Source organism: Mastomys coucha, unplaced genomic scaffold, assembly GCF_008632895.1.
Source record: "Mastomys coucha isolate ucsf_1 unplaced genomic scaffold, UCSF_Mcou_1 pScaffold12, whole genome shotgun sequence".
NCBI lineage: Eukaryota > Metazoa > Chordata > Mammalia > Rodentia > Muridae > Mastomys > Mastomys coucha.
The window spans coordinates 5,124,144-5,135,910 of record NW_022196894.1 but is presented as its reverse complement, the minus strand read 5'-3'; the positions used below and the strand labels follow the sequence as shown (position 1 = coordinate 5,135,910).

At 45.9% G+C, this 11,767-nt stretch overlaps 1 protein-coding gene across 1 annotated transcript in view; it reads left to right on the top strand.

Annotated features, from left to right (window-relative positions):
• Positions 1 to 212: 212 nt before the first annotated feature.
• Usp7 (ubiquitin specific peptidase 7) overlaps positions 213 to 11,767 on the top strand; it is a 66,525-nt gene continuing 54,970 nt past the window's right edge. Inside the window, exon 1 of the mRNA XM_031362117.1 lies at positions 213 to 391. The gene's annotated coding sequence lies outside the window, so the exon portion shown is untranslated. The remainder of the gene's footprint in view (positions 392 to 11,767) is intronic.

Below are 11,767 nucleotides of genomic sequence, written 5' to 3'. Positions count from 1 at the left end.
TTATACAAATGAGTATGGATCATAGTTCCAGCTTTTTAATCTGCTGGGTAGGATTAATGGGGTGGGGAGATGGGGACAGTGTAGGAGTCTGGAGGGGAGAAGCATAGGTCTGAGACGACTTTCTGCTCTTTCCTAGTACAGACCAGAGTGAACCAACGAAGCTTGAAGAAGCTCCCAAGAACTAAGCTGATGGCATCCTCCACTTCTCCTCCAAGGTCGCCTTCTGGGAGGATCTTGACTCAGGATACAATCTATTTTCCTCAACATAGTGTCGTGGCAGAGTTTCTTCCCTGGTACCTGAGGTATACTCCTCCAGAAGTCCCCAGCACCAGCTTAATAACCAAGTTTATACTGGTCAACTGTCCCTGGAATGAAGGCTTCGAAAACCAAGGTATGGATTCTTTTTGTGGTGAGGATCTCCTTGTGTTGTCTAGGTAGGTCTTGAACCCCTCGGTCTAAGCAATTCACTTGCCTTTGTCTCCCACATTGCCAGGATTAATAATCAATGTTCTTTTAGAGACAGAGTCAAAGGTGTGTGTGACCCTAATGAGTGCTCTTGAATAGCCTATTTCTCCAATTTTATTGCTAATTTCTAAAGCTTGCAAATGTTGCCATTGACCACCTTAGAAAATTATTATTATTATTATTATTATTTATTGTTGTTGTTGTTGTTGTTGTTGTGGTTGTTGTGGTTGTTGTTTTTCCAGATAGGGTTTCTCTGTGTAACAGAGCCCTAGTCCTCGTAGACCAGGCTGGCCTTGATCTCATAGAGATCTACTTGCCTCTGCTCCCTGAAGGCAGGGAATAAAGGATTGCCCACCACCACCTCCCAGTTCTCCGACTCAAGGGTTTTAGCTGTTGGCAAGTAAGTCATTTGGGTCCAGCCTGTGTGCTGTCTTTGTTGCTTTCTCTGAGTTGGACAGTGTTGACCGGCAGTCATTTTAGCCACTGAGAGTGGGGTTAGAATTTTGAGCATAGCGAGCAGAGAGCAGGGGGGAGGCAGCAGTGCAGGGTGCACTGAAGTAGATTCTGTTAAATGTTCAAGGCTTCAGCATTGATGCATCCAAGGCAGAGGGGTCATGTTTAATCTCAACATATCCCATAAACACTTTGAGGTCTGTTTTTTGTTTGTTTGTTTGTTTGTTTGTTTGTTTCTCCTTTGAGATAGGGTTTCATTGTTATGCATCTCTTGCTTGGAACTCAGTATGTATCTCAAACTGGCCTCAAGCCGCACTCTGGCTTACTCAGTAATCTGTGTACAGCCTGAATCTTTTCCAGGTAGAAACAGATGGCTTTATTGAATATTGTTGAAGGAGATGTTTTTTAGCAATGTCCTCATGCATGGGCCCCAAATGTCTTTTATGTCCAAGGATGGCACCAAATGAAATGAGTTAAATTAACACTAAAAACTGGACTTATGGGCCAGGCATAGTGGCACATACCTTTAATTCCTGCACTCTGGCAGAGAGCCTGGGAGATCTCTGAGTTCAAGGACAGCCTGGTCTATTGTGAACCCAAGGCCCTTTGTGGCTACAGAGTGAGCTCCTGTTTCAAAGCAAACAAGCAAGTGAAACAAAACTGGTCCTATAGGGAAGCTGAGATAGAATTGAAGCTAGCCTGGGCCCTCTGGAAGCCTTTCTCAGAAAAACAGAAAGAGCCAGGCAGTGGTGGTGCACACGATTAATCCCAGCACTTGGGAGGCAGAGGCAGGCAGATTTCTGAGTTTGAGGCCAGCTTCGTCTACAGAGTGAGTTCCAGGACAGCCAGGACTACACAGAGAAACCCTGTCTCAAAAAAACAAAAAACAACAATAACAAAAAAGAAAAACAGAACGAAAGGCAGGTGTGAGCACACAGCTTTAATCCCAGTGCAGACAGGCAATCTCTGAGTTGAGGCCACCCGTGTTCGCCACAGCAAGTTCATGGCCACCCTGGGCTTTGTGCTGGTGCCCAGTCTCAAAACAACAAACAAACAGTGAATCCAGCGACACAGTCTGTGTGCTGCCTCCTCGAGATGTCTGGGAGCCTTTGCTCCTCTCGGGCTTCATTTCAACACTTTTTGAATTAATTTTGGCAAAGCTGGTGGTGACAGATGTAGACGTCTTTGATTTCCTGCCCTCCTTACTGCATGTGTTCCCAGAGTCGGTCAGGTTAGACATGTTTGCACAGACTTTGTTTCTATCCTTTGTATCTACCTAGGCCCCAGAGTGGTTTGGAGGAAGAGGGCTGGGTAGCACCAGGAGAAGTTACAGAAATTTACAAACGAGTCTGTTTTTTCCCTTCAGGCAGTGTTGTGCCTTTACCTGTGGGTACAGAGGAGGCAGTTCCTAGTTATGGGCTCTGTTCTGATTGGGGAGACAGTCTGAGGACTCAACACTTAGTCTGTGTAGTCCTAGGGATCAAGCCTGGGACCTGTATGTGTCAGACTGAGGTACATCCAAATTTATTCCTTTATCTAGAAACTGTGTCCAGGTAGGCCTTGATAGCACACATAGCCTTGAATCTCAACTCTTGGGAGGCAGAAACAGGCCGGTGCGTTTGAGGCCAGCCTGGTCTACAGATCAAGTTCCAGGGCAGCCAGCCTTATACAGAATAGAACAAAACAAACATTGTCTCCATAGTTTAGGTCAGGTTGGCCTGGAACACTCACTGTGTTACTCAGGTAGGTCTAACTCACAGTAATCCTCCTGCCTCTTCCTTCCTTATACTGGGATTGTGAAAGACCCCCAGAACTTGGGAGATCCTTACTCAAGTCTCAGGATGACGCGACCACCCAATGACTCACGAGAGACCAAACTTGCTGCAATCACATGAGGTTTATTGGGGATACTGGTACCGGGTCGATCTCATGACCTTGCTGGCCAGAGTTCGACGCCGGGGTCGATCTCGTGACCATGCTGGCCAGAGTTCGACACCGATCACAAGAAGTGTGGGATATTTAAGGGGACATCCACAGGCTGGGGGCAGGGAGAGGGTTACCAAGGAAGTCAGAACATAGAAACAGTGGAAAATTTCAGAGGGACCTGACCAAGGTATTCAGTTAGGGAGGGGAACACACTCATTCTAGGAATGCAATCTACATCCACTGGTCCACAGGGTGGAGAGTCTCATAAACCAGTAGACCTTCATTCCTAGTTCCACCCTCATTGCAGATCAGCCAGGAGGGGCAGGTATCGGGAATCAGAGCCCTGAGGCTCTCAGTTCCTAGAACTGGCTATTTTATATTTCTGGCTGGCTACATTGGCCCTCTATGTCCTTTTAGGTAAAGGTTATACACCATACATTTGTATTAAATGCCCTCATTTTAAATTCTAAGATTCTCCAGCCTTTCAATTGCAGGCACAAGCTACCATACTTGGCTAGACTTTTTATTTACATTGTAATATTCATGTGTTTAGGTTGTTAGAATTGCTGTGTGCTCGAAGCCAGCCTGTGATACTGTTTTTAAAAATCCAATATGGGGTTGGATGGTGGTGGCACACAGGCCAGCCTCTTCTACAGAGCGAGTTAGGATAGTCAGGGATATACAGAGAAACTCTGCCCTGAAAAAAGCCAAAAATTAAAAAATAAGGGCAGTGGTGGCGCACCCTTTAATCCCAGCATTTGGGAGGCAGAGGCAGGTAGAATTCGAGGCCAGCCTGGTCTACAGAGTGAGTTCCAGGACAGCCAGGGCTACACAGAGAAACCCTGTCTCAAAAAAAAGTATAACCCTGGGTGGCCTGGAGCTTTTTATATAGACCAGGTTAGCCTCCCAAGTGCTGCCTTTGCCTCCCAAGTGCTGAGACTAAAGGCATGTTCCACCATACCCATCCGGAACATTATGTAGAATACAGCTACATATTCTTTATATTTTTCATTGCTGGGTTCATTGCTTGGACATGAACATGCTAAGCAAATGCTCTACCACTGAGATACATGCCCAACCTCCACCAAACCACCCATGTCTACTTTGTGCAAAAGATTAATACATAAACGGAGGGGAATGCAGACACTGTGCATGTTAACTCATTAATTCATGTGTACATTTTATTCCATTAGTTTTTTAAAAATTACTTTCAAGTCACATTTATTTATTTATTTACTTTTATTTATTTTTATTGTGTGCGTGTGTGTGTGCATGTAAATGCTGGGTGTGTCCATGTTCTGAGACCTCGGAAGATAACTTTGCAGGAGTCGGCTCTCTCCTTCTATCATGTGGGTCCCAAGGATTGAAGTCAGCTACATTCCACCCAGCAGCCAGGCGCAGTGCCTTCCTGGAGTCAGCTGATCCTTACCAACACCACGAGAACCTTCTGGGAGGGTAGATGGTAACCTTCAGGAGACAGGCAGATGGTTTCCTACGGCTTCACAGCAGTATGCGGCTGTCGCTCCTGTCTAGTTCTGAAACTGTGGTGCTCAGAATGGAAGCCAGGGCATGCTACACAAGTGTCCTCTATCACTGAGAGCCATCCCTAGCCTCTTCTAGAACACTTCTTTTAAAAAAAATTACTGCAGGCTGGAGAGATGGCTCAGTGGTTAAGAGCACTACTGCTCTCCCAGAGATCCCAGAGTTCAATTCCCAGCAACCACATCTATAACCTCATAAGCATCTATAATGTTGTCTGATGCCCTCTTCTGATGTGCAGGTTGTCTTAGTTAGGGTTTTACTGCTGTGAGCAGACACCACGACCAAGACAACTCTTATAAAGGACAACATTTAATTGGGGCTGCTTACAGGTTCGGAGGGTGAGTCCATTATGGTTACAGCAGGAAGCATGGCAGCAGGCAGGCAGGCATGGTGCAAGAGGAGCTAAGAGTCCTCCTTCTTGTTCCAAAGGCAGTTAGGAGAAGGCTGGCTTCCAGAGAGCTAGGATAAGGGTCTTAAAGCCCACACCCGCTGTGATACACTTCCTCCAACAAGACCACACCCCCTAATAGTGCCACTCCCTGGGCCAAGCATATTCAAACCCTCTCACCGGGGTAAATGTAGTTAGAGCACTCATACATAAAATAAATAAGTAAACCTGAAAAAAGTCTGTGCCACTATGCTTGACCAGTAAATACCATGGTGTATATGTGGAGGTCAAAGGACAACTCTGTGGAATGTGTTCTCTCCTCCTCCTTTTCTATAGCTGTGAGGCTTGGCAGGTGAGTGCTGAGCCATTTCGCCAGCCTTAGAACATTTTCCTCCTCCCCAGGAGACAGCACACACATGGCTCACCCCCCACTCCTTCCTTTAGCAGCAGCCACTGATCTACGCGGACTGCCTATTCTGAGTGGCTTGTACGGTTTCAATCATGCAGTATGTGATCTTTCACTTTGTCTGAGCATATGCTAGGCAGGTGCCCTACCGCTTGGATACCATGGTCTTACTATGTGGGCAAGGCTAGTCTAGAACTTGCAGTCTTTCTGCCCTCTGAACACTGGGATCACAGACAAGTGCTACCGTACCCAGCCCGTGCCTGGTCTTCTGTGTCCAAGCTCTAAGTTTAATGTTCTCTCATCTCATCTTTCTGGTGCTGAGGATGGGACCCAACCAGGGTCTCGCTCCTGCTAGACCAGCGTGATCCCACTGAGCTAAGCCCCTGGCCCCAGGCTATGGTAGCACAAGCTTGGAGCTGGATCTCTAAGGTCTAAGCTCTCCTGTTCTACACCATGGGTGCCAGGCCAGCCAGGACTACATAGTGAAACCTCATCTCAAAAACAAAACCTCTCAAACCAGTAACCACAGGCAGGGCTGTCCAACCCTAGGGGAATGAGTTGCATGTGGCTGTGAAATTGGCAAAATGCATATGTCTAAACTTGTGCCACAGAGCTACCTTCAGGCCCTTGTTGTTGTTTTAAAAGATTGGGTTTTTTTATATTTATATTTATCTTATTTTATACAGTGCATGTTTTACTTGCATGTATGTCAGCACCATATGCATGCAGTGCCCTTGGGGTTAGGGTATTACAACACATACATATGTACACTGTTGATTTTTTTCAGACACTCCAGAAGAGGGCATTGGATCCCATTATAGATGGTTGTGAGCCACCATGTAGTTGCTGGGATTTGAACTCAGGACCTTTGGAAGAGCATTCAGTGCTCTTAACCGTTGAGCCATCTCTCCGGCCCTGTGGGCCGTAATTTTTAACACAGGTCCATCTTTCCAGCCCCATAGTTTTTCCTGGTGAAGTGATAGAAAGTGTGTCACCTACTATTTTGAAAGGGTTATCTACTTTACAAAGTGTTATAGCTCAGTGGCTGAGTACTTGTTTAAGTCCTGACACCATCACTGCCATCACTGCAAACAAGCAAACCTCTCTCTAAGAAAGCAGCTGTTTCAGGGCTGGAGGACTGAAGGTCAGTTCCTAGCGTTTCTATCAGGTGGCTCACAAGCCCCTGTAACACCAGCTCCAAGGGATCAGACACTCTGGCACCTCTGCAAGCAGACATATGTGTCTCTGTTCACACAGACATATGCTTACATGGCAACTCACAGCCTGCATGGGTACTATAAGCAGGTGATGAACATATATGTGTGTGTGTATATGTTTGTGTGTGTACATACATGTATACATGTATGCAAATGATCACAAAATTTTTAAGTTCTTTTTGAGACAAGGTTTCTCTGTAGCCATCTCTATTGTAATTATTTAAACTCAGTTGGAGTTTTTATCTCACTTTTGGTCATTCAGTTTCCAGATAGAAGACACACACCTTTTATTTACAATAACCCTTTAGAGCATTAGAGCTGTATAGATATCTCTTCTCCTTCCCTGCCAGTAACCGGAGATATGACTAGCCATGCTCCGCTTGGACTTCCCTTATTCCATTGGCCAGCCCTCTTGGCCATGTTTGAATAACTCAGTTACTGAATGGCATCCTTTTTCTCCACCTTGTGTTCTCTCCTCAGACCCCAAACCCAGGTGCCCCACTTCCACCTTTCTCTCTTTTGCCCAGCTACTGGCTATAGGGCATCTTTAGTCACCCACAGGGATAATTGTTGGGAGAAGGGCAAGGTTACTTAGTATCACTTTTGTACATGCAGATTCTCTTGTCCCTGGGAACCAGTATTTAGCATTACAATGCATAGCTACAGACAATTTCAACATCTCTGTATATCTTGGAATGTATGCTGACCAGGCTGGCCTTGAACTCTGAGACCTGCTTGCCTCTGCCTCCCAAGTGCTAGGATTACAAGTGCATGCCACCACAATGTTTTAGTGCTTTTCTTGCTCAGTAAGTCCTGTCAATGCCATCCGAGGTTACGACAGAAGGGTGAGCTTGGTTATGACTCCAGGGAAGCTAGCTGGCCCTAGTCTCACCACTACTTCTAAAAGCAAAACCCAACAACTATGATTCCCCACCCCAACCACAGCAACCACATAATTTCCCAGAACAGGGATGGGAGGTGGAGGGAGGGAGGGGTAGAAGGCAGGGCTGGCCAGTCACTGCTGCCAGCTTTTCTCAGCTTTGGTTCAGTGGAATCTCCCTCCATTCGGAAGCTTTTGCTTGTTTGTTTGTTTGCTTGCTTGCTTGTTTTGTGAGCCGCTTTTAAGAATGTAAAATTGTAAGGCTGAGGATGGCTCTTCTTGGCGGGATTCTTGTCCCTAGGATGGGTAAAGTTCTGGCTTCCATCTGTAGCACCACAGAAAAGTGTAAAGAGAATCAAATCAAAAAGGAAATAAACTGACCCAGCTTCCCCTGCACGTGGCTAGTCCTCTGTCCTTTAGGGTTGTGCTTCCCCAAAGACCTGAAAGAAAGAACATTAGTGACAGACAGGAGTTCACTCAACCTTACCGGGGTTGGTAGCCAAGAGCCTAAGGTGTGTGCCACCATGCGGCTTTTCCTGTGCAGGTTTCACTTAGGGCTTGTCGCTGATGAATCTGGGCCCTTCTTTGGGAAGCGCATACATTCTACCACTGAACTATATTCACAGCCTGCTGGATTTTTATTTTGTATGAGACAGGGTCTCATTTGCCCCATCTGCTGGCCTTGTTTGTTTTGACACTGGGTCTCCCACAGTCTAGAATGGCCCCAAAGTGACCTGGCAGGGTTGCCATTTCTTAGTTCTCGGCACACATGTGGCTTTAGATCTCACACAGAATTGAGTGGAGTGCTTATAATAAACCTTGCTTGGGCTGAGGAGCAAGTCTGCCTTGTAGCTCCTTTTTCATGCTCTTGTTCCAGCACTAAGCATCCTGACATCTGAACATGAGTGTTCCAACCCTTCTCATTTTAGTTACAAACTGTGCTCCCATTTCCCTGACCAGAGCCTTGAGTTTGGGTCTCACATGGTGGTCTTCCATGGTCTTATCTCATTCTGATCCCACCCTCCTGGCAGAGGCCAGTTTAGGCTACATAGTGATTTCTAGGTTACCCAGGGCTTGGCAAGACCCACTCGCAAGAAAAAAAACAAAAAACAAAAAACTCCCCAAATTTGCTGTGCATGGTGGCGCGTAGTCCAGCAGGGAAGCAGAGACGGCAGGGAGGCAGAGCAGGTGGTGCTCTTCAGTTCTAGGATAGCCAAGGCTGCAAAGAGAAACCCTGTCTCAACAAACAAACAAACAAACACCAAAGCAAAACAAATTGTCCTAAATTGACTTCATCAAAAGGCTTGACCCTGGCCGTTGCACTAAGCTCTTGAACTTAAGTCCTCATTTCCTATCTTGGGCATGATTAGGTCTTGCTTCCTCTGTGGATTCTGGGGAGAATATTTGGAGTGGGTAAAAGAACAAGGTCTGTCAATTCTATGTCCTTATCTGCCAGGCATCAACATGGCTTCCAGGTAGGTAAATATTTTGGTTCTGTAGAAGAAAACCCAACCCAGTGTTTATGCTGAGTCATGGTACCTGCCCCAGAGTTGGAAAATGTGTTTTGCTCACTGTATAATGATAGGGTAACCCTTCCCTGCACTTAGTGGCTCTAATGGCAAATGGACCTCTCCCAGTGGTTCCCATCTCCTTGGTGTTCTGCCTCTTTAGGCCTCAGTTATTGAACCAGGGAAAAGGTTATAAATTTAAAAAAAAAAAAAAAAAAAAAGGGCAGTGGGCAAAGATGGCACCTCACCCGTCCTCTTTCCTTCCAGAGCTTTACCATGATCTTTGGAGACATCTTAGCACTGAAGCTCCAAGGAAGGCACAACGTTTTCCCTCATACCTCTTAGTGTGCAAATGGGCTTTGTACGTAGTATACCTAGAGGACCACCTGGGCCAGGTGAAAGCAGGCCAGAAGTGTTTTCCAGAGTAATTGAATCCAGGCTTGGATTTTTAGACCTTGGTATCTTCATTTTCCTCCTCATTGTTTTTCCTGAATTTCTTGTCTTTTTCAGACAGGGTCTTTTTTGTATGTATGTAGCTCAGGCTGGCCTTTGTCACTCAAGGGATGGCATCACAGATACAAGCCACTATGCCAGACCACACTATGCCAGATCACCAGTTATCACATGGGGTTTATACAGTGTGGGAATTGAACAGAGGACTTTGTGCATATTACACAAGCACTCTAGGAACATTTCCACATCAGGCAAGCTCTTTACTAACAGAGCTATCCCTGCTTCTAGTACTTTTACTAGAAGCTGGGAGGTCAGGAAATAAACTGCATCTGCAACTCAACTTCTGAGGAGTATGAATGGGCCCGACAGGAAGAAGGAAGTACGGTGGTGGGAGAGAGAGGCCTCCCTTGGCTGCAACACCTGTGCTCTTGCTCTTCCACTGCATTTCTGGGAGCCCCTAACTTTCAGGCACCAGTAAACATTAGCTGCAAGGAACTAAATTAGGTCTTCATTGAGCAGCCCTACTGTGTGCTGGGACCAAGGACAGTGGTGAGCAGTTTAGAGGTAGTCAGGTTTGTAGATAGGGCAGGAATGAGACCTTTAAAGAAATTGGTTATCTATCTTATTTTATGCAAAGGCTATTTATTCCCTTGTGTGCCTGTCTGCTCACTGTGAGCATGTGTAGTCTCTAGGAAGGACAGTGACCTGGCCTGCAGGTGAAGTTATTCGGGGGAACGAGGAGGGTCACAACCTGTGCATAAAGAATGGGTGAGAGAGACGACAGGACTCAAAGAAGCATTGCTTGTCAAGAGCCGTTTACTTAGTGGAGCTGAGCATATTTAAAGCAAAAATCTTGGAGGGGAGGGAGAGAGGAAGGAGGGATATGGAGGGTTACAAAATCTTCTGGGGTTGAGCTCCGGGGTGACAGGTGGGGAGGGGGTGGATTTCCGTGAATGTTCTTTTCTCAGGGCCAAGCCGGATCCTTGTGATTGTCAGGCAGGATGTTAATCTCAGGGTTCTCAATTAGCTGGGGCATGATGTTTATCTCAGGGCTCTCATGGTTCCCAACAGGACAGGATAGGGTGTCAGAGTTACAGACAGTTGTGAGCTACCGTGGAGGTGCTGGGAATCAGCTCTGGGTCCTCTAAAGAGGACCTTTTTTGCTTGTTTTGTTTCACTGTTTTATAAGTCAGGGTCTCTCTGTGTAGTCCTGGCTGTCCTGAAGACTTGGCTGGCCTTGAACTCACAGAAACCTGCTTGCCTCTGCCCTCTGAGTGCAGGGATTAAAGGTGGTTGCTAACAGTAAGCCTCACAAAATTTAACAAAATTACCTTCTCTTTTCAGTTTTTGTGTAGAGGGTATGTGTGTGTGCACATGTGTGCTACAGAGGCCAAAGGACTTTTGGAGGAGTCTGATCTCTCCTTAAACCATGTAGATAGGTCATAAGGTTCAAACTCGGGTCATGAGATGTGGTGGCAGATGCCGTTGCACTCCGAGCCATCTCTATAGCCCAACAGTTCTAATGTATAATAAATTGCTATAAATATAGCAACTTTACAAGGACTCGATATGTTGTAGTTCTGTAGATCAGAAGCTTAAGTGGACTCCAACAGTTTCTTTCTTTAAAGGGTTGCTTAAAGACGAAGCCAGGCCTGGAGGCTCATATTGGAAGGCAGCTTCGCTAGGATTCAGTCCCAGGGGTGGGGCCTCACTGTAGAGATCTACTGGGCAGTTCAACTCAGTTACGCACCCAGTCCTAGGGATCTGCTTAAAGGCCAATATAATTATGAAAGACCTAACTGGATTAATCTTTACAGGGAGACCATTAATTAATTAATTAACTAGTTACTAGTTAATTACTAGTTAACTAGTTAATTAATTAATTAATGTTTTACAGGGAGACCATTGTCAAAAATGGTTTGGCAGTGGTCTCCCTGTAAAACAGGCTGCCCTTGAACTCAGGGCAATTTTCATGCCTCTGGAATGTTGGGATTAAAAGCAGGGGTTGGGCAGGGGGGTGGGAGACACTTATTCTGGCTTAACCTTTTCTATTTTGTTGATTCACCATTCAGTATTGTTTGAGAATTTCGGGCTGGAGAGATGGCTCAGCGGTTAAGAGCACTAACTACTCTTCCAAAGGTCCTGAATTCAACCAGCAACCACATGGTGGCTAACAACCATCTGTAAAGAGATCTGATGCCCTCTTCTGGTGTGTCTGAAGACAGCTACTTACATATAGTTACATATAACAATAAGAAGAGAATCTCACAAATGCATAGAATGTGTTTGGACTAAGTCAACCTCCCATTGAATTAAAAAAAGAGAGAGAGAGAAAGAAGGAAAAGGAAAGAAGAAAGGAAGGGAGGGACATGACTACTCCTGGGTATGGTGGAGGAGAAGGTTCATTATAGATAAGTAGGAGGGCATAGGCAGAGATACCCGAGAAGGTCCAGACTGGATGTGACCAGATTGTGTAGGGAGAGGGAGGGGAAGGGAAAAGGGAGAGCAGGGACTAGGAAGCCTAAGGAT